A 27,014-nucleotide genomic window follows, 5' to 3' on the forward strand; every position below is an offset into this window, starting at 1 on the left:
AATCTATCAAATAAAAATTTTGTAATGTAACAAATATTTTGTAATTTCTTTGAAACAATGCCACAAAAATTTCTAGTGCCGCTTCAGAGTCACCAGTCGGGTGCAAAGGGTTAAATTCATCTGTTTCTCCTCAATTTTGTCATAAACGCATGAAAAATCCGCAGTCTAACAAAAAAAAAAAGAAAAATGAATTTTCAAGTGGCTGACGCAGGAAACTTGCTTAAAAAGATCCCGAAGATCCTTTCACAAGGTCTGAAGCAAGCGGATCTAATTGCAGGTTGTTGCTGGAGGAGAATGAAGAGGCCTCGGCTAATTATCAATATCGCGGACACGGACTATCGGAAGTAGCCCGGAAGACTCGTCCGAGCGAAGATTCGGCCGCGCGAGAGGCAATTTATCGTTATCCAACGGCGAAATCTTTTTCCGCGGTGCGCACAGCTGCGCCGAACTTTCGCCGACAACGCATTCTCCCCTGGTCTCATCGGTTCTTCTTTCGCTCGGGTCATGCTCACGCCTACGCGCACGCATCCACTTAATCACGGTGCGCGCAGCCTCGAATGTTTGCGAGCGATGCAACACGATGCAGATAAGGAGTCCCCTTTACGTTCGGGGTTCCCCCGGAGCCCGAGAGAGCGCGCGCGCGCGCGCGAGAGAGAGAAACACGGAAATAAAATTACTGGAACGCGAGGCCGCGCGAAAACATTCTTAATTTGGACGGGGAACAACGGTCGTACGCGATCGACCATAATTGCGAGAACCGGCCGCGAGAGACGTTACCGCCGAGGCTCAAGTGCATCGCTAGGAAATCGATGCAACCAAGTCGACGAATAAATCGAATTGATCCTTTGTACACCTCATCCGCCTACTCCTCCTCCTCCTCCTTCTCCTCCTCTTCCTCCTCCTCCACCGAGGCGTTCCAACCCCGGTAAATTGAATTTATTGCGCTTTGACGTGCACTTCCCAGTACGAAAGTGTTACTGCATTACGGTCTCGTCGACCCGGTTGATATCCTGATTAGGAAGTTTCGTGGATGTGACTTTTTCTTTGGAAATATTTAAGAAACACACGTTCTGCGAACATATTGGGACTGGGTGTGTCCACGTTTCTAACTAATGCGGCTCTGCAATCTCAATGATCGTCAATTAATAACTCCCTTCTAGTGTGGTCCGGTATATCCTATTTATTCTAGTGAATTTTACTATATTCTGGTATGGTCTAGTATATTCTACTACATTCTGGTACGTTCTAGTATATTGTAGTATATTTTAGTATACTGTAGTGTATTCTAGTACGTTTTAGTATATTCTACTACATTCTGGTACATTCTAGTATACTGTAGTATATTTTAATATACTATAGTGTATTCTAGTACGTTCTAGTATATTCTACTACATTCTGGTACATTCTAGTATATTGTAGTATATTTTAGTATATTTTTTAGTATACTGTAGTGTATTCTAGTGTAATCTAGTACATTCTAGTATATTCTAGTACATTCTAGTATATTCTACTATGTTCTGGTACATTCTAGTATATTTTAGTATACTGTGGCGTGCTCTAGTATATTCTAGTACATTCTAGTATATTCTTGTATATTATAGTATATTCTACTGTGCTCTGGTATATTCTGGTATATTCTAGTATATTTTAGTATATTCTACTATGTTCCGGTATATTGTACTATGTTCTGGTATATTGTACTATGTTCTGGTACATTGTAGTATATTCTAGTATATTTTAGTATACTGTAGTGTATTCTAGTATATTCTAGTACATTCTACTATGTTCTGGTACGTGTTAGTATATTCTAGTATATTCTACTATTGTATGTTCTGGTATATTGTACTATGTTCTGTTACATTTTAGTATATTCCAGTATATTTTAGTATACTGTAATGTATTATAGTATATTCTAGTACATTCTAGTTTCTTCTTGTATATTATAGTGTATTCTACTATATTCTACAATATTCTGGTACATTTTAGTACACTGTAGTGTATTCTAGTATATTTTAGTACATTCTAGTATACTCTACTATATTCTACAATATTCTGCTACATTTTAGTACACTGTAGTGTATTCTAGTATATTTTAGTACATTCTAGTATACTCTACTATATTCTACAATATTCTGGTACATTTTAGTACACTGTAGTATATTCTAGTACATTCTAGTACATTCTTGTACATTCTGGTATATTCTACTATGTTCTGGTATGTTCTGGTATATTCGAGAACGTTCTGGTACATTCTGGTACATTCTGGCACAATCTAGTGTATTCGAGCAGGTTCGATGATAAGCAGAAGACGTTCGAGAGCATCACGGCGCGCAGTGTTACCTGGAATAAATTCGCCTAAACACGCGCACTTAAGTATTTTCGTGGTGCTCCTGGGAGTGATTCTGACATTTCGCGATTCCTCCCCGGAGCCGGCGAAGTGCACTCTTGTTCCGCCCTGTGACATTATTCGACAGACGCGCGAAAATAACTTATTCGTATCGGGACCGCCAGCACTTGACATTTCGATCTAATGCCGTGCGAAACTTATCTTCGGTATTGGTTTTTAAATATATATCGGTCGACGACTGGCCGGGTTCGAAGGAAGCTTGCGGCTATGTTTGTCCTCCGGTTGAAGGCGAAATTATTATCACAACTAATCTCCGTGTAGGTTTTATGTAACTGTCGATTTCTTATTGTATGCACTTTGTACCGCTATCAATCTGTTTTATTCTTTGACACGTAGGAACGAGTGCAAATTATAAGCTGAAGGTCACGGAAGATTAGGCGCACATTTTGCTTCATTTACAAACGTTTTTATACTCTAGTGAGCAGCTATTGCGATGTAATTTAATTTAATTTTAATTTTATGAAATTGCAAATAGTAAAGTAAATGATTGCAAATTTCTTTACTTGTATACAGTAGCTCAGATCAAGTAAGATAAAAATTCTAAATAAATGCGTAAACTTTTGGTGGACGAGAAATCAGCAACATTTCATTCCTAAAAATTAGGTGTGTTACTTATTGGCTAGTTGTAGCATTTTTTTTTTCGTGAACTGTGGCTTTTTTGGTAAAATTTAATGGGAACCGTAATTGATCGCGTCAGCACAGGTACAGGTAACATTTTTAACGGAAGTAACAGCGTATACGATAAATCCATCGTTCATAACTTTACATGGTTAACTAGTTTGCGCCAGTTTCTGGAGTTGCCGACTGTACAGTCGGCAAACGCAACTCTGGAAAATGTTCAACTTCCATGCTTGCCGTGTATAGTTCTCGTTACATCGATCCTATCGTTCTTATCGTTACCTATTTTCAATTAGCTGCTGGTTTAATTAGTTCACGTTGCATGGCCCAACAACGACCGATCCAGCCATACTATTTTCATGTAATTTATTGAATAGCAAACGCCGGTTGTTACGCAACGTGTCATCGGCAGGTGCTGGAGAACAGAATACATTTTTCAAGTTTATTTATCGCGTGCTCGCGGTGAAAAATTATGAGGTCGACTCAAGCCGACCGACGATCGATTTCGAAAACCTTTCGAACGAATGTTAATTGTTTCGTTTCAGGAAACGATGCGTAAAAAAACAATACGAAATTACAAAGCGTATGTTAAACATTTTCGAAATGTTTATTCGGATTAAATCGTAGAATCGCGTCGCATTAAAGCAGATTTGTTAACACGGAACGAAAACAATAACGACGCTTGAATCGGCGGAACGCAATTAGCGCAAACGTTTCATTAAATTAATAACAACTGGATTACCGTGGCGGCGCAACCACTATTAAACATGATTAGGTTGATTAAATGATACCTGGCATCAAATTTCAGAGCAGTACGCACAACGTGTCGTGGGGCAAGTTATTGAAAGTCCCAGCAACCGTGGCGACAAGCACGTTTGATTAACCTAATTGCTTTCGAAGTATTTTACCCATAACGCGACCGACCCTGTCCGCTATAATTAAGTTTCACTATGGGACGCTGCCGCGATTTAGTCGTTCGAAACTATACCGTATCATTTCATCGATGAAGTTTTAATACGAAGGGACCACGCAGAACCGCGATTTGCAATCTTCACTGTGGCGTCATAAACTAAAAACTAATTATAATAATCTTGCTTCTGTTTGTTACATTAGTTTCATCTTAGGGGAATTCATTTTGGAATTCAACCAAAAATTTGTTCTGATTTGAAATAATTATAAGTAGTAATAGTAGTAGACTAAACTTTACTTGAGGAAACCAGAAATTTGCAACTTTTTCAAATTTAATACTGTAGATTTTGGCGAGAAAGTGCCGAAAATACAAATTTTAATTCTAGGAGATCAGCGGTTCCAAAGTTATGCGTGTGTAAAGATAACGTAGATAGAGACTACGCTTGCAAATCTACTTTATCGACATCGCCACGTGCTTGTGCTGCCACCTAGCGATTGAAACTGGGATTTTCGACACTTTCTCGCCAAAATCTACAAGATTACACAAAAAAAAGTTAAAAATTTCTGGTTTCTTCAGGTAAAGTTTAACCATAGCACTATACTAATAATTAAACTCCAGAATTTGAAGCAACATAAAAATTGTCTGCATTTGTTTCAAGCTACAGAGGTTACGTAGACATTTACCACTTTTATTAATAAAAGTAACGAAATGTTTCTGCAAAATGGCAGAATGTTTCACATTTTCTGCAAACGTCAAGAGACTAGTAAGCAAGATAGCCAGCACACAATAAAAATTATTGTATCATGGAAACGGCTGGGTTCACGACGAACGTTTACCAATGCTTTTTCGCTCGATACGCTATAGCCCGTTCGTCATAATAATTTCGAATTTTTTTCCGGAACACCCTGTACGTTATTGCAGCAAACGTGAACGCGATGCAATGCCACGGATGAGTGCCAATTATATTTCGAGTTTCCCGTGTACTGCAGTTCACCGGCTTGCTTCAATATTTTACCGAGTCTCGTAATCGCTCTGAATTAGTAATGAACCGATTACGCTCATCGCCGGAATATGCCTGCTCTCTGTGCACGAGCAACCTGGAAAACGCAGCCGGCGGTAAGCAAACTACGGATTTCATGCATTTCGAGTGGAGACGGACGTAATTTCGCCGATTCTGATGTTCGTCCGATAAAAACGTTGTTTCAACAGATTTAACGTCGCGATCCCGGCGATCGGTGCTGTAAAATTTAATTGGGACGTTCGATTCCAGAATCGTTGCTTTTACAGTCAAAAGAATATTACGATTGCAGTCATGAAGGGAATTTCCTACTCTAAAGGCTGCACAGTGGTTTGGAAATCGGCTTTTCGTGGCCAAATGAAATTTTTTTTCCAAAAATGTACTTCCTTGAAAGGGGTGATTCCTGAGGCGATTTGAAGTAACTTTTTCCTTTGCGAAAATGCTCTCCGTTGCTTCGTTACGGAGTTATTAACGAAAAACGCGGACCAATCAGAGCGCGCCTACATTCCGGCTCGACCAATGGTAACGCCCCGCTCAGTGGGACCCAGAGTCGCCATATTACGACTTGTCTCCCACTCTACGCTTCCCCTTCCACGACGCTTTTCTCCCCACGGTCCGGTCACGTGACTGACCGGTGGCAGCAGAGAGGGGGTAGCCGCGCTCTGATTGGCCCCGTGTTTTTCGTTACTAACTCCTCAACGGAGCGGCGGAGAAGATTTTCGCAAAGGAAAAAGTTACTTCGAATCGCCTAAGGAATCACCCAAGTGCAATATTTTGTCGACCTATTCCTTGGGAACACGGGAAATTAATAACATATTTAGCAGAGCGCGATGTTCAAGTGCAAGGGGTTGAGTACACAAATTAGTTCATAGCTCTTCATTTTCTCGTTCCTTAATAAACGACCAAAATACATTCGAAAATGTATCGAGATTTTCAGTTACAATGGATCAGGGCTACGGAATTAATTAGCACACCGAATGAATTCTTCACGGAAACTGAAATAGTTGACGGAATTTCTGAAATTATTATACAACCTGTTGCAGATCCGCGCGCGCGCGCGCGCGGAATTGTAGTCTGTTTTACCGCGTTTCACGCGAACGCGGCAAGTGCACGAAACGCGCGCAGCCTGTTGTTCGACGTGGCTCGTAAATATCAATTTTCTTGAGGTCGCAATTAGCGTCGGAAACGATATCAGTTATGAAACGATCCAATCATTTCTCGCTCGGCGATTCTAAACAAATTGACGATCGGCCGGCCTCGCGCGTTTAAATAGTATGATGCAGGCTCATCCGGTATCCAGATAACTCACGCACGGCTCTTAATTCCGGACCGGTTCTTTTCGACAATTATTCCCGACCAATTAGGCTCTGTACACGGTATCGGTCCGCTCGCTCTCGTCTCCCGATTCGCTCGACAGATCTGCGTCCTTGGACGATGTTTACGCCAAACGGAAATTCCCAGTGGTTAATTACACGATACCAAATCAGAGTTCCTTTCCTCCTCCGAAAATTATAATAAAAATATCGGCACACTTAACTGCCTTTGATTTGCGTGCCATTTTATATTCCAGCTACTCAACCTTCTTCGTAAATACATAAAATCTTTATTCATCGTTTAGTGTGAAATAACACAGCCGGAACAATACATCGCAGCGGAACGGCGTTCGACTGGGCCGGGAACGGAGCCGATAGTGTGTACCGAGCTTTAACATCCGGTGGAGCAGCGTGCATCATCATCATCGGTTGCTCGATCTTACATAACGACGTCTAAATACACGTGTGTGTACCCGATTGTTCATTAGTCACGCGAATTATACGTGCGGCGTGTTGTTTGATTTCGCGAGCCGCGCTCGATCCTTCAATGAAATAATGACCCGGTAACAAAGATGTCAGGTTTATGCGCGTCCGACGCGGAACACCTGATTAAGGGGTTCATAAAATATTCGACGAGTATTTACATGTTCGCCGTTTATAGTCCCAGTCGGATTCCACGCGCACAGACTCGTGGAATATTTAACAGCTTTCGCCGTGCGATCAATATATCGTTACGCGTCTCCCGCGACGGAAACTCGAATGCCCGGGCATCCTTCGTCTGGAATCCGTTTAATTAATCTTTCATTCTATCGCCCGGCTCGGTGGAATTAATTTCACTCTACATTCTTATAGTATTCGCACAGCCTCTTTCTTCCGCTTCCTCCTACTTGATCGTTCCTCGTACCGTTCGACAGGACCCCCAAGTACAACGCTCTGTGCCAAGTTTCACGTCCGCACCCCTACCACAGGGGTAGTTATGGGGTAAAAACAGTTTAACGAATTTTGCTCTGTTTCTCCCGTTCCGCTTAACAAAAAATTACAAAAAAATTCATGTACATTCTACCCGATAGTGTACACGACTGTGAATTTTTTCAGAATTTTCGGTTGCAAATTCGATTTTTAAAAAATTGTAGAAAGTCGAGGTTGAAACTGATTTTATATGGAGGTTATCACGTTTATGGTGTTATGGTTGTTAATGAGTAATATTCCGTGCGTCGCGAAGAGAGTTCTTGATTAATTGCAGCGTTTCACCGAGGGCACTTATTATCACGCGATCGCCCCTGACACTCTAGTCACATCACACGTGTTTACACACGTTCCAGCTCGTTATGGCACTTTGACCAATCCGTGTTAGGTTCGAAGGTGTGACTGATGGATCAACATTCCCGGCTTGGGAATTTTACTAATTGTTGCGATCATGCTCTAAGACTGCAAAATAGCAAGAGAATTTAATTTTCAACTTTTACAAAATCACTGACGGAGAAAGGACATTTCCATTTAACTCCCATGCAACTGTGCAATTGTGGGACACAATTTTGATTTCACATAAAAATCCGCTGTTCATCTAAAAAGTATTCGAACACTGTGAAATGCAAAAATATCGTAGGCAATAAATAAACAATTTGGCAAAAGCTTTAAAATGAATCAACATTGTTGTACTACTTTTTAAAAATAAAATTGTCGCAGTTCAAATATCGTCAATTTCTCGAAAATTGGAAATTTACTGTGCAAATAGTTTTCGAAAAGAATTGTAGTCGTAATTGTTTGTGTAAAGAATTTATTACTTCAGACCCACGTGTCTCCATTTAGTTCGCATAATCGAGGTTCCCCCGCATTTACGAGAACACAACGCGAGATAAACTAAAGTGGGCCAGAACTTGCCTGCCATGAATGCTGTAGTGCGACAAAGTGTTTCTTTACGCTGCCATAACAAAGTTGCGCTTACGGATAGATTACGATTATTCTATAAGTGTCTGACTCGTTCTATTCACAGGCCAGTTCTTGCACGGAAAATGACGGCTACGTACGCAGTTAGGGTTTTGCTGGGATTCGCGTACCCCTTAGCTATAACTCAGCGTGAACTATGCTTATGGACCTTGCACTTCGTGTGACTCAGACAATGAGTAACTGGGTATGAGTTAGTAACCTCGTTTTCACAGTGGACATATTAAACTGGGGGACACATTAAACTGAATGCATCTGAACAAAGTGAAACGCTTATTGTTCGAACTGTGATCAAGCGAAATGTGGAACGATGTTACCACATTCTATTCTCCCGTAGCATTTACGCTGCGATCAATTGTTTATGTACGGGTCACAGAATTTTGAACGTCGTCCACTTAAAGTGACAACATTTCTGTATTTTTATATTTATGATATTTATGCATTTATAGCATTTACTCATTCTTTAAATATAGGAGAACACTTATAGCACGGTGGTGGGCACGGTAGGGGCCCCTCGGCTGCCTGCTTCCCCCACCAACGTCTCTTTCGTGCAGCGCGCATCTTCGCTGCGCAGCGGCGCCTCCGTCTCTCCCCTCCAGCGACTTATGCTGTCTATCCACATCCACGAGGCACTGCTGCGCAGCGAAGGTGCGCGGTACACTTAAGAGACGATGGTGGGGGAAGCGTTCTGCCTGCGGCAGTTATGCGTGCCCACCACTGGGTATAATGATGACATCTTCACTGCATGCTCACTGTCAGAAATGTACTGTTTGACGAATTGACCTTGTCAATGTCAAAATCAAAAAATCAACAATGAAAGTTCAAATTTCCATAAACACCTCCTGTCTACTTATAAAACTTTTTGTGCAATTGTAACTAGTTTCCGGAAATTTGTAACAATTGGGGGAGAGTGGGTGAATTGGGGACACTTAAGGAAAAAGTCTAACAATTCTTTGTGCTTTTTGAACAATCTTTTCTGCATCTACTGCCACCCAAAGTAGGGTAAACGGTATTTGTTGATGTCGAAGTTTTTCTCGTATTTCGCAAGTTTACACGCTGCAATATTCGAGGTATTGCGATTCTATTGGAATTATAGGTTAGGTGACCGCCGCAGATGATGCGTGCGACGGAGTAGGCGTTCGAGTAATTCGCATTCGACTGGCTCCGGTAACAGTCGTTCGGCCTCCAGCAGGCATGCTCGCTCGTGCGCCAATTAGATACCGTTGCCAAAGTAATTAAACGAAATTGTTGTTCACCCGTTAGATCCTAGGAAGTGGCTGTGTCGCTTATCGTGAAATTAATTTGGCTCGCGTGACGCGACGCGACAGCAGTCGCGAGCGTCTCGTTATGGCGTTACGGATTGCAACATTCCGTTTCGCTCGAAGCGGCGAGCATAGTTGCTGTTAGAACCGCGGGCATTCCTTGCTGTTTTCGGCCACCTGTTCCGGCGTAATTGAAAAGTACAGATCCAGCCGCTATATTAACTACAAATCACCCGACGCGCGGCAGCAACATTTATTAATACGAGGTGTGTCCAGAAAAGTCCAATAATTTTTCACGACGACAGTCGCATTGATTGACGTTGAAATAAAATTTGAAAAAGTAGCTAATGAACCTGTAGACTGTATTAGCTCAAAGCTTTATGTTCCAAAAATGTATTGCGTTGAACAGGCCGATTCCTAAGATCATTCGAAATAACTTTCTCCTTTACGAGAATGATCTGCGCGGCTTCGTTGAGGAGTTATTAAGGAAAAACACGGACCAATCAGAGCGCGGCTACAGCGGACGGACCCCGCCCCGGTGACGGGCCCCGCCGCTCAGTACTTGCCGCTAAGGCGGAGTCCATTCGCCGTAGCCGCGCTCTGATTGGTCCGTGTTTTTCGTTAATAACTCCCCAACGAAGCCGAGGAGGACATTTTCGCAAAGGAAAAAGTTGTTTGAAATGACCTTGGGAATGGCTCGACGAAATACTTTCTTCGAACGCACTGTACACCAAACCTGTAATGGCACTTCTCGATCAAAACGTTTTATAAGAATAAAACAATAATCCGGCAGTGTTTTCCGACGTTTGCAGGGGAGCGTCATGTACAAGGACACGGTGTCGCACAATTTGACCGCAGACTGTTCGAAGGTTAAGGAGATCCCCTTCCGCGAAATTACATAACTCGAGCAGAAGTGGGATTCCAGGTGTTGCAGAATAGCTTCTTCTCGCGTAGACCTCACGCGAGGAATCCTGACCGCGTCGCTTAGGCTAACTATCGCGTTCTTGTTCACGTCAGCTTCATCTATTCCGTCCACATGTCGACACGCGCCACGCCGTGACGTTCCCGGAAATGCGGCCGCTTCTTACATGGTAATGCGATCGCCAGTTATGCCAACAGAGTAGTCAGTTGCAGTGCTGGATTCAATCTACATCGATTTGTATTTGGTCCTCGCATATGAAACGTCCCGTTCGTAACAGTATAATCAACATACTGTGGTTTCTCGATATACGTCAACAACACGGATCTTGCCAGCGACATATATCGTCAAGGAGATACTATTGTTTGGTCCACACTGCACGTAGGACCCGATTATGTTGACTCTCGAGCTTCGATGCTCCGCGGCTTTTATGACTTTCATCAGCCAGGTATCTGCGACATATATCGAGAGAAGACTGTACCGCAAACTTCTTGATCGTATCATGGTTTCAGAAAATTGTAACGAGCGGGGACAATCTATCGAATGTTTCGAATAGAAAAATCACCCGAATAACAGCTTAAACCCTCCCGTCGTTATGCAATAAAATTCCTGCAAAAGTCCTCTTTGCAAAACCGCCTCAGACGACTACAATAAATGGAGTGGCATGTATTCGAGTGCTTATCGATTCCTCGCTCGCCCCGGACTCGAGGAACGTTGCACACGTTTCTTGTGCCTGACGGTGGGGCGCCATCGGACCCGCCTCTAAATCCTCTTTGAATTCGAGTCCTCAATCGCGACCGCATTTTCCGGCAAATCGTATTAGTCGAAATGAAAGAAAAATGAAACGGATCGGTATCTCTTGACGAAATCGACCCGAGCCACCTAGCCGGCGCGCATACACACACGCCCGGCCTGCGCGCACACACGCGTGCATACACATTGACCCGCTCCGCAAATTTATCGTCGGCGAACGAGCTGTCAGGTGGCCGTTTCGTCGTGCTCTCGCGAAAAAACTTGCCGGAGGTAAAGATCGATTCTCGGTAGTTGATCCTTTGCGTCCACTGATTGATGTCTTTCTTTCTCTCTCTCTCTCTCTCTCTCTCTCTCTCTCTCTCTCTCTTCTTCTCTGCGACGTTGTGTTCACTACAAAATTATTGCGGCCCATCGATCATCGAAATTTGACACTTATATGCACCGAAATCTCCCTAACAGTGCCACGGCCCACGGGTCAGGGATGATCGATCGCTCCTCATCGTGATTGATCCGCAGCTACCGCGCGGAATACGTCGTGGGTCGTGTCCTTCTTCAGGGCTGCCTTGTGCCTTGGGACTTTCATTGGCCGCGGCGGGGATCATGACTGTCGAAAAATTTTGATCAAACGGAAAGCGATCGCGTCGAGCGTTCAGCTCCGGCGTGAGCCTCGAACTCGAACTCGTTTGATGATCGAATCGCAAGGACTTCTCAATGTGAATCAGAAGTATGTGGCATCGAGCGGACTGCGAATCTTTGTGCAAAAGTAGAAATTGTATGAATCGAAAGAAACGGGAGCTAGGTGCCCGCAGGGGCGTGGCTTCGTACCCGTGGAGGCGTGGCTTCGCGCGCAGGGGTGTGGCTTAGTGCCCGCCCAGTCCTCTGATAAGTCCAAAACGTTGAAAATTCTTGTTGTTTCTTTGACGATCAATTGGTAGACGATAACGAAACCGTAACCTCGTCCGTTTTCGCCTGGACTCGTGAACAAGACGTTTGACCGATGGTTTCAGCTTGCGAAATAAGTGTGCAGAATGTGTCAAAGCGAACCGAGCCGAGTCAAAGGGGGATTTTTTAACTGGCGTACGTTGGAGTGGTTGTTTTATGAAAAGCGGAGGGGAGGGGGGTGGTGCGAAATTGCTTCGGACTGGCTCGACTGGCAGATAGGCCAGTAGATTTTTAGCGGAGCGAGCCGAAATGGGACGGTGAGTGAAAAATCGTGGTTTTAGAAACGCGGTGTAGTGCTCCGCAGCTTTCTGGACGGAGCGAGCGAAAATTGCGGTTTAGCGGAGGCACGGTGAAAAACACTGGACCGAAAAAAGCCGCCGAGCGAAAGAGCGACAGAGAGAGAGAGAGAGAGAGAGAGAGAGAGAGAGAGAGAGAGAGAAAGAGAGAGGGGGGAGGAGAGGGGCTCCGCGGGAGCAAGCGAAATTGAGATGTTACGCGAAGGCGAGCGAGACTGGGCTTTTAAAGGAGCGAAGAAAAAATTGAGTCGCCGGGAACGGGGAAACAAAGTGGTATCCTCGACGATAGAACGACGTGAAATTACTAAAAAATTAATTCCGTACTAATCAAAATGACATCAGGCTCCGGTTTAAGCGACGAAAGCTTATTCCTCTCTTTCTTCCGCACAACTTTCACTCCAGGCTCGATAACTCGACTGGAAAAAATCGTAGATCGAGTATCGAGCGTTCGTTGCAAAGGGGAAGCTTCGATCTTCAAATCCACGGTGGTTACAGTCGCGAGAAAAATTTTTCAACCGCTCTACCGCCGTTCCAATTTGTAACGATTTGGAGCAGAAACAGGGTCCTCTGTTACTCGGGCCCAGTGTCGTGGAAAAATATCTGAGACAGTAATAAACAATGGATGGAGGGGAGTGGAGGCTTCGAGCTTCGAAATGAGAGCGGGTATGGCGTCGTACTATTTTTTTTTTCTTTTACCGAAATTATCGCAGTTCAAATATCGACAATTTCGGTGCATCTTCGATTTTGCACGCCGGCGCATAAAAGAAAAATGGCTCCGATCGGCGTCCGAGCAAGGTTCCTCTGTAATTCACGGAGATCAGGCATTTTTCGGAGCATCGCGTTCGCCCGTAAGACACTCGTTCGATCGAAACCGCCTCGGTTCTTTTTTCCGTTCCGGAGGAGGAGAGGGCGGGTGTGGTGGGGGCGGGGAAAAAATTATTTAGAATTACCCGAATCCGGCGAAACTGCCGGCAAGATCCGCCGTGGCATAATCCGATACGGAGGATCTCGGGTGGATCGGCCGTTCACCTCCGGTATCAGCTTCCCGATCTCGGGGGCTAACGTCTTCGGATTCCTCGCGGCGCTTTAATCCGGCCGCGGCCCCGAAATCTCGCTCTTATTACCGCCCCACGGAAAGCCGGATTATCACTGTCTTTATCCCGGGCCTGCCTCGCCGAAATTATATCGTGCCTTATCGATCCGCAACAATATGTCAACCCATCGATCACGGTAATCGCGGATCGACCGGTCGACGCGCCCACCGGGCTACAGCGCCCGGCAAAAGAAACTTTCGGTGAGCGTTCCCGCTTTCGAAAAATCAGATACTTTTGAACCGAGCATAAATTGAATAACCCTGTGCACTCGAAGCCGTTTGAAGAATTTTTTAGTTTTAGAATATTTCCCTTCTATATACTTCTGTTTTCGTGTTATACATACGAAAATGGTGCAATCGTACTCGTACAATACCGAAGTGTTTAGTAATTTATTAGATACAAACAAATTTAACGCTCGATTCACGGAACACGTCAAAATGACGGATTCTAATAGTTTTAATTTACGAATGTTGAGATTGTGAAGATGCGAACACGAGGAATTATTTAACAAATTGATTTCTTTGGGTATATATTGTTAAAAAGATGGCTACAAATTTTGATAGATACGTTCATGTTGTTTTGTATCAAGTAATGTGTAACAGTCATTTTTAGTGCTCCGTGAACCTAGTGTTAATAATGCGAAAAATATTTTGAATAATGATACAGCAATTTCTAGCGGCGCCTTGCAGTCACCACTCGAGTGCAAAGGGTTAAAAGGACGACAAAAAGTTGCTCAGTGGGGACATAATTAATTCCGATATCGAGCAAATTCCATATGAAAATCGAGGGGAGTACAATGTACCCCCTCTCCGACGAGCAGAGTAACATGTGACACGTTGCGCGTGCGCGACGGGGACACCACGTCACGTGACCAGTCTACGGTCTTAATGGGGGACCTTGGAGTGTCCCCATGGTGGTGGAATGGGACAGTGGAAGGGGAAAAGGAGGAGAGGAATTTTCTGACGACATTGGAACTCGAATTGAGGGGAAGAGTTACCCCCTCTCTCTCTCTCTCTCTGTCGGCACTGGATTAGGGGGGAGGGGCTTCGCGGAGGGGGAGCGGTAGAGTGGGGGAAAAGTCTCGATCTGCCTACTCTGATTCTCCCCGAGCGTTCACTCTGAAAACAAGATGGCAGCGAGAAACGCCACAGTTTTTCCGTTCCGGCAAACTCCGAAACGCCTGGAAACAACTTGCAGCTCGTTGAACCGCTTAGGCGAAGGAACGTTTCATCATGCGGGGAAAAGCCGTTTTTCGCGCGGGCAAAGCCTGATTAGTTATCGGACAGGGCGACTGACTGGCGGGCGGGCGGGCGGCAACGATAACTTTCCCCGAAGTTGCCCGGAAACTATTTTGTGTGTGTGTGTGTGTGTCTCGAACAATAAGGATGGATATATCGGTTGTCCTGATTCGGTGTAAACTCGCTGGCAGTGCTCGACTTCGCGGAGCTGGTTCTAATTAATTGGCATCGCGCGCGAACTAATAACGCCGTAAGAAAGACTCGGTCACCTCGGCACGATGGCTCGCTCCGACGAAATTGACAAACCGGACGTGCCCAGGCGATCCTAACTCTCCGACGGTCCGGCAAGTTCTGATGGTCAAACTATAATCACGCACACCTGTTTCGGAATACCGCGTCCTGATAATCACCTGCCATCTTGTAATCGCCCGTTAGAACCGGCCTCGGGTCTCCTCTCTCGTAACAGCACTATTATTAGTAATAATTTATTATACATAAATATTGTTTAAAAACAGTATCCAAACGATAAAAAGAATTTTGGACAGACGCGTTGTTTTTCCAGTGAAATATTCATGTGGAACCGCTAGGCCGGTTTACGCGCTAAGTATAGCGGGTGTCGAGCATGACTTCAACTTCGCCAGTAATTCGGTTGACCTAGATTGACGGTGACTTAGTCATTCATTGAATAAACTCGGTTATCATCCCACAGTCGCGAACAGTCGATTATAGTCGGAGACAGAAGGAACTCACGTGCCAGATTAGCATCGCATTACGGAACATAGCGATTCTAATCGTATCAGCGGCACTTGTTTCATAATTAGCGGAATCTATTGAACGGTCGAGTGATCATTGCCACTCGTTAGTTGCGCCAGCGAGTCTGCACGCTATTTGTCAGTACAGTGTTCACTCGATATATGTCCAAAATGCGGGCCTAGCCAGTGACATGTATCGTCCAGGAGATACTGTTTTAAGGACAGTGAAACATATAGACCTCGATTCACGGGGTATACACCGCAGGGAGTGGAGATAGTTCTGGGACATTTATCGGCTAGGTATTTCGGACATATATCGAGTAAACAGTGTATACACCGTCCCCGATTGTGGCCATATAAAAATATTTTTCCGTTCATGTAGAATCAATAGAAACCTCCGCGTATTAGGCAACTTGCTCTAACGTAGTTAGTAGATTTTTCGCTAAATAAATTGAAAGCCGGTTAGCCCCACCCCCCGCCCCCCACCCTCAGGTTTACATCGAAGTTCCGCCCCGTTATTAAGTAGTTCGCCGTATTCGCGGAAGCTCGCCGGGGCTCTTCCGTAAATCGCAACAACGGAATTCAGTAAGACCCTCGCAAGTCCTTGAAACTTAAAACAACCAACATGCCCCGGGGTTCTTGCGAACGTCGAGCGTATCTACTCGGGCCGCCGCACCATCGGAAATTCCCCGATCCCTACAGCTTCCGAACGATAACGGGGAAATCTCGGGACAGAAGTGAATCCGCGCACAAGGCCTGCGATTTTCTGCGTTCCAGTAAATCGCAGTTAATGCGCACCAGCCGGACGCCGATCAGAGCCTAACCTTCAACTAAGCGCGCGCGCACAGCAGAAGCGAATAATGGACACGCTACGAACTACGAAGAACACGTTAACCAGTTGCGTTGCGATTCATTTTACGCGGTTTCGGTGATTAGAACCTTTTTCTTTTGTAGTTCGTAATTTCCCCCTCCCCCCAATAAAGGGGAGAATTTATGTGTCTGTGTGTTGTCCAATGGATGTACATTAACGAAACCGAAATAGAATTTTATTTCGGCTTAAGGGCCCGGACTTCGTAGATTGCCGATAAGGTAGAGTGACCAGGTTACCGACGAAAAATGGTTTCACGCATCTCAACTTTTCGTCCCGATACGAGAATATTTTTCGCCGGGAAAGGGCTTATTCGAAGGAGAAAGGATCGATCCAGCGCGCGCTGGTCGTGAGCTGACGAGATTATGCAAATATTTGGTAACATAAGCGATAGAAGTAGGCCAAACATTAACGATGTGCGTCCACAACAGAGTCGCCGGATCAGGGGAACTGACTCGAATTGAGGGGAAAAAGTCTCACTCTGATTAGTCACGTGACGTTACAACACACGCACGAAAGAGGCGGAGCGCGTCACGTGACTGGGGCGTGGCCGAAGAGTGGGGGAGTGGCCTAATGAAAGGGGAGCAGTAGAGTGGGGAGACAAGGCTTACTCTGGCGACTCTGCGACACAGAGGGGGAACGCGTCACGTGACTGGGGCGTGGCCGAAGAGTGGGGGAGTGGCCTAATGAAAGGGGAGCGGAAGAGTGGGGAGACAAGGACTACACTGGCGACTCTGCGACACAGAGGGGGAACGCGTCACGTGACTGGGGCGTGGCCGAAGAGTGGGGGAGTGGCCTAATGGAAGGGAAACGGTACAGTGGGGAGAGTAGTGATAACCTTGCGATTCTCGACGCGACCAAGGTGGGCGTTGCTTGAGACAGAGGTTGGTGGGGGAAACAGGCGTAGGAGGGGCCCCCCTTCCTCTAAGGAGCACCGAGCAGTGCTGGGGAATGATGGGACGCACAGCCGTCCCTGTGACGAAAGTCGGAGCACGTCCAGGACTCCTTCGACCACGGAATCATATTAAATCGAATCTCTGCAGGTGAATCCGGCCAGGTGGCGGTATCAACGTGGTCCTGTCGCCCTCTCTCTCTCTCTCTCTCTCTCTCTCTCTCTCTCTCTCTCTCTGTCTCGTCTGTGAAACAGGTTCAAGGAACAAAAGGAGAAAAGGCACGGGCGTGGGGAACCGGCGGAAACGGAACGGGGTGAATAAACGAAGCGGCGGCGCATTCATCATTGGCGATCGCGAGATCGATAACGGAAAATGGCGGGACCGGGACGGATCTTCGCGCTGCCGGCCGAACTCTTCGGGCGTGTTCGCGGAAAATCGAATATCCCCGGACAAATGAGTATTTATTGGAATTTCGTCGGGTGAATGCAGCCCCGAATAGTTCATCCGACGGTTCGCGCAGCAGCGTGTTTCATGCCGGTCGTCGTTTTGCCGCGCGCCTTTCAACCCCTGCGCGAGGCATCGCGAGGCATCGCCTCGCTTTTCATCCCGTCAAACAAAGTGACTCTTCCTCCCTCTATCCCCCTCTATCTCTCTCTCTCTCTCTCTCTCTCTCTCTCTCTCTCTCTCTCTCTCGCGTGCTCTCTATCTCTGCAGGCATCGAACCGGCCCAATACACCGTGGAAATTGGGTAGACATTGGAAATGAATCGAAAGAGCAAATAACGGCGAGGGTAAGCGACGAAACCGTGGGCTCCGCGGCAAGTATCTGCAGCCTTTGTGCACGGTTCAAGTGCACTTCCACCATCGCCTGGAACACGATTTTACTGCACTCGCGATGGATACTCGAGTCCCTTGTCCCCGTACCACCGATCCCTCGAGCACCCTCCATCCGGATGATCCAACCCCCTCTTCCTCTCCCACTCTCCCTTTCGCTTTCTCTTTCTCCTTCTCCCGCCCCTCTCGCTTCTCCTTTTGACGCTGGCCGACGCAACGGGGAAACCAGGCTAGCGCCTCGAGCCCGTTAAATGTTACTGATTGAATTTTCGAAGGGTGATTCACGCGACAAAAGGGGACACCCCGATTGTGCGCGGCCAGTCCACGGACCAAACCGTCCGGTAATTCGGCCGGTTTTCGATCCGGATTTCGCGTTGCTCTGCAACATAGCGGGTTCGAGTGGCTGCGCGGGAATCATGGCGACGGTTACTATTTTCGGTGGTGAATTCATTTAGGGTCCGGACACTTCTGCTATTGCGAGCTTGGTTGAAGCGTTTGCCGTCCGAAGTGATTTCTCTCTGTTATTTCGCGGGTCGCTTCAACCTCGTATAAGTCAATTAGATTGTTCTCATTGTGCACAGCGGCCCACCAAAGTGTTCGAAAGTGACATTGGAATGACCTTCTTTTTTTCGAAAATTGGACCAGACGAATTGACTTCATTTTTGGTAGTTGGAACCGTGTGCGTAAACGATTCCTAGAAAATTTGAAATTGGTTACAGGAGAAAATAAAAAAAGCCTTTTGTAAGAACTTTTGTAAGAGAATTTTCGATAATTGCGTTTGCGCTTTCTCAAACTTTTTTATTCGCAATGAAAACTGAAAATATGTGACCTGTGGATATAGTAATTATCAACTTTCTGGCAGTTTTGTGTAGACTCCACATCGTGCCCCTGTTCATTAACACCTTGCAACAATATTCCGAAATAGTCCCAGCAATTTCACCGAATAATTTTCCTCCGAAAATCCTTAATCTAAATGTAATTAATAGCCGCGGATCTGTGTGCAAAGTTTACATTGCATGGCTTATTCAATAGAAGCCAGAACGGGGAGTATGTTTAATTTATCAACTAGAAGATTCCTCATGGTAATAATATTGTTATTGTTTGTTATTATACATGCTGCAACTACTGCACTTTGCACGCACTATGAATGCATGAAGGTCCACACTCTATTAATCTGCATACTGTTCCAGTTCGACTGTAATTATCACAAAACTGCGTAAATCGAATATAAAACAATAAATCCTTAATGTTCAAAAAATACTGTTGCCTCGAACTCTATAAATTGATTACAAAAAGAAATAATTCTCCTGTGTCTTGCAATTAATACCGACAATTTTCATTTCACTTTCAGTTTTTATTCATTCATCTTTATTCCATTTTTAAAGATCCAGTGTTTCCATAGCAACGAACAATTTCCAGATTCTACGCGTCCTCCACCGAGCTCGAAAATGATGAAAGTCGGCGCGCGTTTTCTTTAATTAAAATTTCGACGTTATTTTTCAAGGGAGCACCGTTGCGTGCTCGCCGGGGCCGTGTTTAATTTATTTCCGTTTCTAAGGTTAAGCAGTTTTAATTAATTTCTTGCCGCTAAGCTTTCTTCATTTTTTAATCTGTGACCGGACGCGTTCGACTTCCGACGGGGGAGGCGCCAGATTATGTATTGCAAATTTTGTTCGCCCGCCGCCACGGCCGTGTTAATAAATCGGCGCGCGCCCCCGCGCCTTAAGAAAGTCAACTTTCTTTAATTAAAAGAACTACGGTGGCTTAGTTTTCGAGCAAACTCGACACCGAGTACCACTCTCGCTCTGAAGTATGATTAACGGGGACCGCGCGATTCTGCTGGTTTTCCCTGTGCCGAAAAAAGAGGGAACAATTTAATAATTATTATTTATGGTAACCCCGATGATCTGAAATTTAACGTGCATTAAACCGCACACAGTATCTCTTACATATTACTGTTTACTGCAGCCTCGATAATCTAAAATTGAATTATGTTACAGAAGCGGATACAGTTCCATAAATAAAAGAAAAAGAAATTTATTTCTTTTCCTAGGATACAGCTTCAAACAGATAAAATACGACAGTGTTCTTGGTATCTTTATGCGCTATAATAGTGATGAAAGATAATCTGTCATAGGGTAAGGGACCCAATTACTGTGGGGGTGCCAGTTACTGGAATTTTGTAAAAAAAAAAAAAATTACTGGATTTTAAGGAGAAAAGAATTGAATATTTTTAATTCTCGCTATGCTTTAAGAATAAGTGTAATTATTGTAGGCACAGTAATTGGTACCCCCACAGTAATCGAGACCCCCACCATATTCTAGTATATTTATATTTGCCGGAAAAATACTGAAAAATATCTGATTCTTGGATAATGGTTGAGGATAGCGTTTGAGACAGTCGAAGCCAATTAGCAATGCGAATGTTATTGACAAGAGATCTGAACGCGTTCGCCGGAAGCCCGTTAACAGGGAGAATGAAATTGGGTAAGCGAGAAGTTTAAATAATCTTCTGTAAAATGGCATTCAACAGAATGGTTTTCTCCGAGGACAGAAGCCGGTGGTAAGAAACTGGCAAATATTGGCTTATTTAGCAGACGAAGGTTCTTTTGAAAGAAAGGCAGGGGACGCGACGCGACGCGGCGCGGCGCCGGCAAACACGGACGGAATTCATAAACTGTTCGTTCCCATGATGCTCCGGCGAGAGGCCGAAGGTGCCAGACTTTGCCGCATACTTGCGTCCTATTAGTCGCCGGCAATTACGCGTTAATGCCTCCAGTTAACGCATTAATTATTTACACAAGGCGACCGCGGGATTAAGGATTCCGAGAGGCTGCCAAGCCCCCGGGTTTCTTGAGGTTGCAGAGACTACCTGGGCTTGTCTGCTGCGACTGACTAAGCGTTCGCCAGACGAAGGAATTTAATTAATTTCGGAAAAGATCATCTTAATTCGCGAGCGCGGCCGCCCTCGACATTTTCTAGAGAGACCGGCACGAATCATTCATTCCTGGCGCGTCCCGCGAAATTCAATTTCCGCGAATTTCAATAAAATATCCGATTCAATTTGTATTTGCGGGATCGTTGATTAAAGTCCAGACGAATTTAGGATTGCCTTTTGCTGGCCGAACATAACGTTTCAATGGAATCGCTGGGAACGTCGAATTGTAATTAATTTTTTATTTTGAGGCGGGATATCGGCTCGTCGATGTCGTTAATTTGTGCACATTTCATTCACATTTCATTATTTTTCCTCGTATTAAAAAGAATTTAGCGAGATCCATGCACATAAAGATATTTGACGAATTTAATTAGTCTGGGAATGTATTTTCGTCCTGATTATGTTTGTTCTGTTTGGAAATGAAAGACTGGATTTAATTTGGATGAAGCCAGACCGAGATTAAATTTTGATTTCTTGAAAATTTTGTATTTTTTTTTCCCCCTCGAGGAATTAAGATTAATTACACGGTTTATACACAATAGCACAACACGCAATTTCTTTCTGAAAGACAGTGAAAAATGCGACAAATTGACACTGGCAATTTAGGTTTCGTTTAAACCCTTCCTCAATTTATAATTAGTATAATTACGGTAAATGCAGGACAAAATTTGCAACGAATGCTAAGCAACGACCAGAACTGTTGGCCACGTATCAGGTTACACAGTAACACACTAAAGCATCCCATCAATTATACGGTCGTCTCATAATCGATTCACTCGCCTAAGATGATTATTGTAGATCTCATGCTTGACACTTGTCGACGGTGAGAATGTTTGCTCCTGGGAACGTGTCCCAGCCACTTAAGACTAATATACACAAGATTAGAACTGAATAGTTTGGAATTGTACCGCGAACTATATAGAAATGTTAGAACCAATTGTTCAAATTCTGAGGAACGATTAGACGCACAATGGTAAACAATTCGGAAATTAAATGATTGGAAACACTAATTGCTCTCACAAAAACCAAGCAGCATTGAACCATTAAAACACCAATGAAATTAATATTACTCAATTTGACCCACTCATTTGTCAATTCGATTAACTCCACAATATAAAAAATAAAGAAAATCGAATGAAATAGTGTACATTCGATTGAAAATGTCCTTTCAATTTTTGCAATTCAGCGGAACTAAGACGGACTTTTATGCGAAATAAAAATTGTCGATGTCAAATGCAAGCAACACTAACCCTATAAAATATTGTTTCCAACTTTATTAATTTTTATAATTTGACAATAATATATTGACATTCTCTTTCTACCGTCTTAAATTGTACAAACTCTTTTCCGCGATAAACGCGTAAAATCCGCAACTCTAGAAAATTAGTTTTGGCCGAAAAATGCAATAAAAATTCGAAAGGTGAATCAACTCGAACTTGGCCTGAAGTTTCGACGAAGCAATGCATAAAACACGCGTTCATCCGAGGGCGGAGGAAATTTCGAAGTTTGTTTCGCGAGTAGTCGAGCATCTCTTGTATTTGGAAAGTACAATTATTTGCGGGGCAAAGCAGCGGAAACGCTCGTATTGATCAATAGATCGGCCAAAGGCTCCGCTGGGCCACGGTGGTGTCGCGTCAATCATTAATCACGGGTCAGTGGATCGCGATAACCGACAGCAAAGAAACCCACCGGTGTATTCTGATATTCAACTCCCCGGCGGGAATGAATCATTTAAACACGCGGGTCCCGGCAACTTCGTAATGATATCTAATTTAATGTCCAACGCGCGACACTGAACGATCGTTCCCATCAGTTACGCGTCGCAAACTTTCCCCGATGCACGAACGGACCGTATTAACCGGCCATTTCTCCGCGCCTCCCCCGCGAGCGAGCCAACAGAGTCACGAAACGCGGAAATGACCTACGCGGAAATTCCGCGTGCGTTTCCGCGAAACGTGTACGATCCCCCCCCCCCCCCCCGGGGAAAAAATAAAAAAATTCAATTACCCCGAGCGATCGATCGCTGATAACTCGTCCTCCCCCGGCAAGAAGCGCCGATATTTTTCAACCGTTTCATTCATCATCATAACCAGACATTACTCGACTCTCTATTACCCTACTTTGCGGTGGGTGACGCCATGCTGAAGACCGACGGGTTCAAGAGTCGTACAAATTAGAGGCGACAATGAAAGTCTTGAAGATGTGGCGGGGTTAGGCGTTCTTGAACGGTTGAGAAATAGGAGATGTTCGACGATTTTTTAAATATGCAAAATTATGTTTCTTTGAAAATTGAATAGGTGCGTCTTGTTGTGCGATGTTTGAGTAATACTTGCTGAAAATTTCAGCTGAATATTTTGAACACGGAGGACGTGGCAGCCATTTTCCTAAAGTCGTTTCTACGAAACTTTTCCGTCTAACCAATACACCTCCTCTTTTTCTAAACTTCAACAATTTTTTAAGTATATAAAATTATGCTTCTTTGAAAATTGAATATGTACGTCTTGTTGTGCGATGTTTGAGTAATACTTGCTGAAAATTTCAGCTGAATATTTTGAACACGGAGGACGTGGCAGCCATTTTCCTAAAGTCGTTTCTACGAAACTTTTCCGTCTAACCAATACACCTCCTCTTGTTCTAAACTTCAATAATTTTTTAAGTATATAAAATTATGTTTCTTTGAAAATTGAATATGTACGTCTTGTTGTGCGATGTTTGAGTAATACTTGCTGAAAATTTCAGCTGAATATTTTGAACAGGGAGGACGTGGCAGCCATTTTCCTAAAGTCGTTTCTACGAAACTTTTCCGTCTAACCAATACACCTCCTCTTTTTATAAACTTCAACAATTTTTTAAGTATATAAAATTATGTTTCTTTGAAAATTGAATATGTACGTCTTGTTGTGCGATGTTTGAGTAATACTTGCTGAAAATTTCAGCTGAATATTTTGAACAGGGAGGACGCGGCAGCCATTTTCCTAAAGTCGTTTCTACGAAACACTTCCGTCTAACCAATACATCTCCCCATTTTCAAAGCTTGAGCAATTTCTTAACTACATAAAATCGTACTGCTTCGAAAAACCGATATGTACATATCATTGTACGACGTTTAAATAATATTCGAGGAAAAATTCAATTGAATATCTGAAACTAACGGGAAGTTAAAGCGGTTATGTTAGAACGGTTGGAGAATAAATTACGCGAGGATACTTCCGTAATAAAAGACACGCAGCGAATGTTGGAAGGATCGTTACGAGTTCTGACAATAATCGTTCAGATAAATGCATAGCTCGGGCGTAGTTGTGGACTGAGATATTGTCATGTTGTAGTCGTTTCAACTGGTTCGACGGTTCCGCCGACGGCATCGACTCGCGTAACACGATCCCCTCGGAAGATATCGAGGATCGCGAATTTTTTGCAACTTTCACCGGCGATCTTCCGTGGGTCGATCGCGACTGTCCGCGGCGAACGTGGGAACCGATTCCGTTAATGAAGTTACGGGCACGAGCAAGGTAATTTAATTGCGCCGGGAGAAAAGCTATCGGCCGTGTAGCGATCGCTCGCTCGCGCGCGCGCGCGCGCCCGCTTGTCCTGGAAATCGAACTCATTTTCACGCCGGCCAACCAGCTATTCTTCGATGAATGATCCGCTCGTCGTGCCGCTAACGAATACGCTGCCGGTATCCTTCGACACCGCGTGTGGAAAACCGCGGTCCGGTTCGGTGGAAAACCGAATCGGTGTCCGATAACTCTCGGCTGGTACGGCCGTAATTAACTCGCCTTAATTATAAATGTGATCCCATTCAAAACGGGCCGCGGGCTCGGACGAAAAGTCGCGGGGCGAGCGAACAGGCTCTGCAAGCGTTTCGCGGTGGTGTATGTTTTTCGCGAGGAACAGGAATGGGCTGGGGGGAGAGAGAGGAAGCTTCTTTGTATAATCCGCGAACGTTGCCCGTGTGCCCACGAAATGAATCCAATTTCATGGAATTGACATTTCATTCTGTCATTTATTATTCATACGCTGGCTCGGGGGATCTGTTGACACACATATAAAACAGCGGCGAGCGAGGATTGTTACTCTCTGGATACTGTCTCTCATTCTCTCTCTGCTCCCCCTCTCTCTCAGTGATTGAGAAGAGAGACAGAGAGAGAGAGAGAGAGAGAGAGAGAGAGAGAGAGAGAGAGGATGTTCTGTTGTCACCTTGCGTGAAATTGCGCCAATGATCGCTGTGGACAAACTAGAGCAGGCCACCGGTGCCCCGAGAGTCTGTGACGTAGAAGCGGCTACCCCCACCATCGCGCCCCAGTCGCTCGGCCGTATTCCCCTCTCGCGCGAGTCGGCCGAGCGGAGCGCGATAGTGGGGGTAGCCTAAGTCATCGACGCTCGGAGCACCAATTACCCAGGTTTGAGCTTAGAGTCTAGAGCAGTGATGGGCAAACCGCTTCTCCCACCAACGTCTCTGTGCAGCGCGCACCTCCTCTGCGCAACGGTGCCTCCGCCTCTCCCCTCCTACGTCCAGCCGTAGCCAATCCGTGCGCGACTTATGCTGTCTATCCACATCCACGAGGCACCGCTGCGCAACGGAGATGCGCGCTCCACGAAAGAGACGTTGGTGGGGGAAGCAGACAGCTCAGACGGCTCACCTAACTTAGAGCAGACCCCATAAACGCTTGCTTACCCCACCAACCTCTGTTTCTTGCAGTCGCGTACCATTGTCTCGAGGAGAGGGATCTAGGGGAGGCAAGGGAAAGGGTAGAGGGGATCTAGGGTAGAGGGGATCTAGGGGAACCAAGGGAAAGGGTAGAGGGGATCTAGGGGAGGCAAGGGAAAGGGTAGAGGGGATCTAGAGGAAGCAAGGGAAAGGGTAGAGGAGATCAAGGGTAGAGGGGATCTAGGGGAGGCAGGGGAAAGGGTAGTGGTGATCTAGGGGAGGCAGGGGAAAGGGTAGTGGGGATCTAGGGTAGAGGGGATCTAGGGGAACCAAGGGAAAGGGTAGAGGGGATCTAGGGGGGCAAGGGGAAGGGTAGAGGGGATCTAGAGGAAGCAAGAGAAAGGGTAGAGGGGATCTAGGGGAGGCAGGGGAAAGGGTAGTGGGGATCTAGGGGAGGCAGGGGAAAGGGTAGTGGGGATCTAGGGGAGGCAGGGAAAATGGTAGAGGGGATCTTGCGAAGGGGGGATTTAGGGGAAGAGAAAAATGGGTAGGAAAAATTTTTAAAAATTAGAAAGATTAGAAGAAGTTATGTAGATTACTATTTATGTAGATTAAATGTTGTAGGTAGCTCCTTGCAATTGATATTGACAGTTTTACATGAAAATCCGCAGTCTACTCATTGGTTACTCCCAAAAATTCTTTCTCATGCTTTCCTCGTGAAATACATCTTATCGCTACGTTTCGATTGCTAAATAAAATGAGTAAGAGTATGAGTAACGAGCACGACCCGATATTAACACTAGGTTCACGGAGCACTGAAAGTGGATTATTTCAGATCGGATTATTTAATAAAAATATGAAGACTATATTCAGCCAGATTTTCAGCAGCTTTTACCATTCTTTTTATGTACATTCCAAGCAATAAATGTTTCAAATAAATTTCCAATAAATTCACTTTTACAATCACAGTAATTGCAAATTGAAGAACCTAGAATCCGTCGTTTCGACTGTCCAACGTGAAGTGGCTCTCTACAATAAAAGTTTCCCGACCAAGCAGCGATCGGGAAGGTGTCGCAAAAATCCCCCCCAAAAAGAGAAGAAAAAATGTCGCGAAAAACAGCAGAGTCAGCCGCGGAGCAAGCTCGTCCGATAAGACGATCGTGGCGCTTTTTCGGGCCGGCTCGCTGACAAATTGACAGGGGCTGTCGATCCATGGAAATCGCTGGCAACTCGGAAACGTTCCCCCGTCTGCCTCCGAATAGCTTTTCTCGCCGATCCGAGAGGGGATCGCATCGCGGGAGCGCTATAGCAAGGTCGCACTATAGCAAGGTCGCACTGTAGCAGGTGCCGCACGTGCTTCCGGCTCGC

The 27,014-nt window shown here is 45.0% G+C and overlaps 1 protein-coding gene across 1 annotated transcript in view; it reads right to left on the bottom strand.

The window, feature by feature from the left end:
- Positions 1–27,014, bottom strand: part of Alpha-man-ia (alpha-Mannosidase class I a) — a 634,153-nt gene that overhangs the window by 177,312 nt on the left and 429,827 nt on the right. The window lies entirely within an intron of this gene.

The sequence above is a fragment of the Halictus rubicundus genome, chromosome 14 (assembly GCF_050948215.1).
Source record: "Halictus rubicundus isolate RS-2024b chromosome 14, iyHalRubi1_principal, whole genome shotgun sequence".
In the NCBI taxonomy this organism is placed as follows: Eukaryota; Metazoa; Arthropoda; class Insecta; order Hymenoptera; family Halictidae; genus Halictus; species Halictus rubicundus.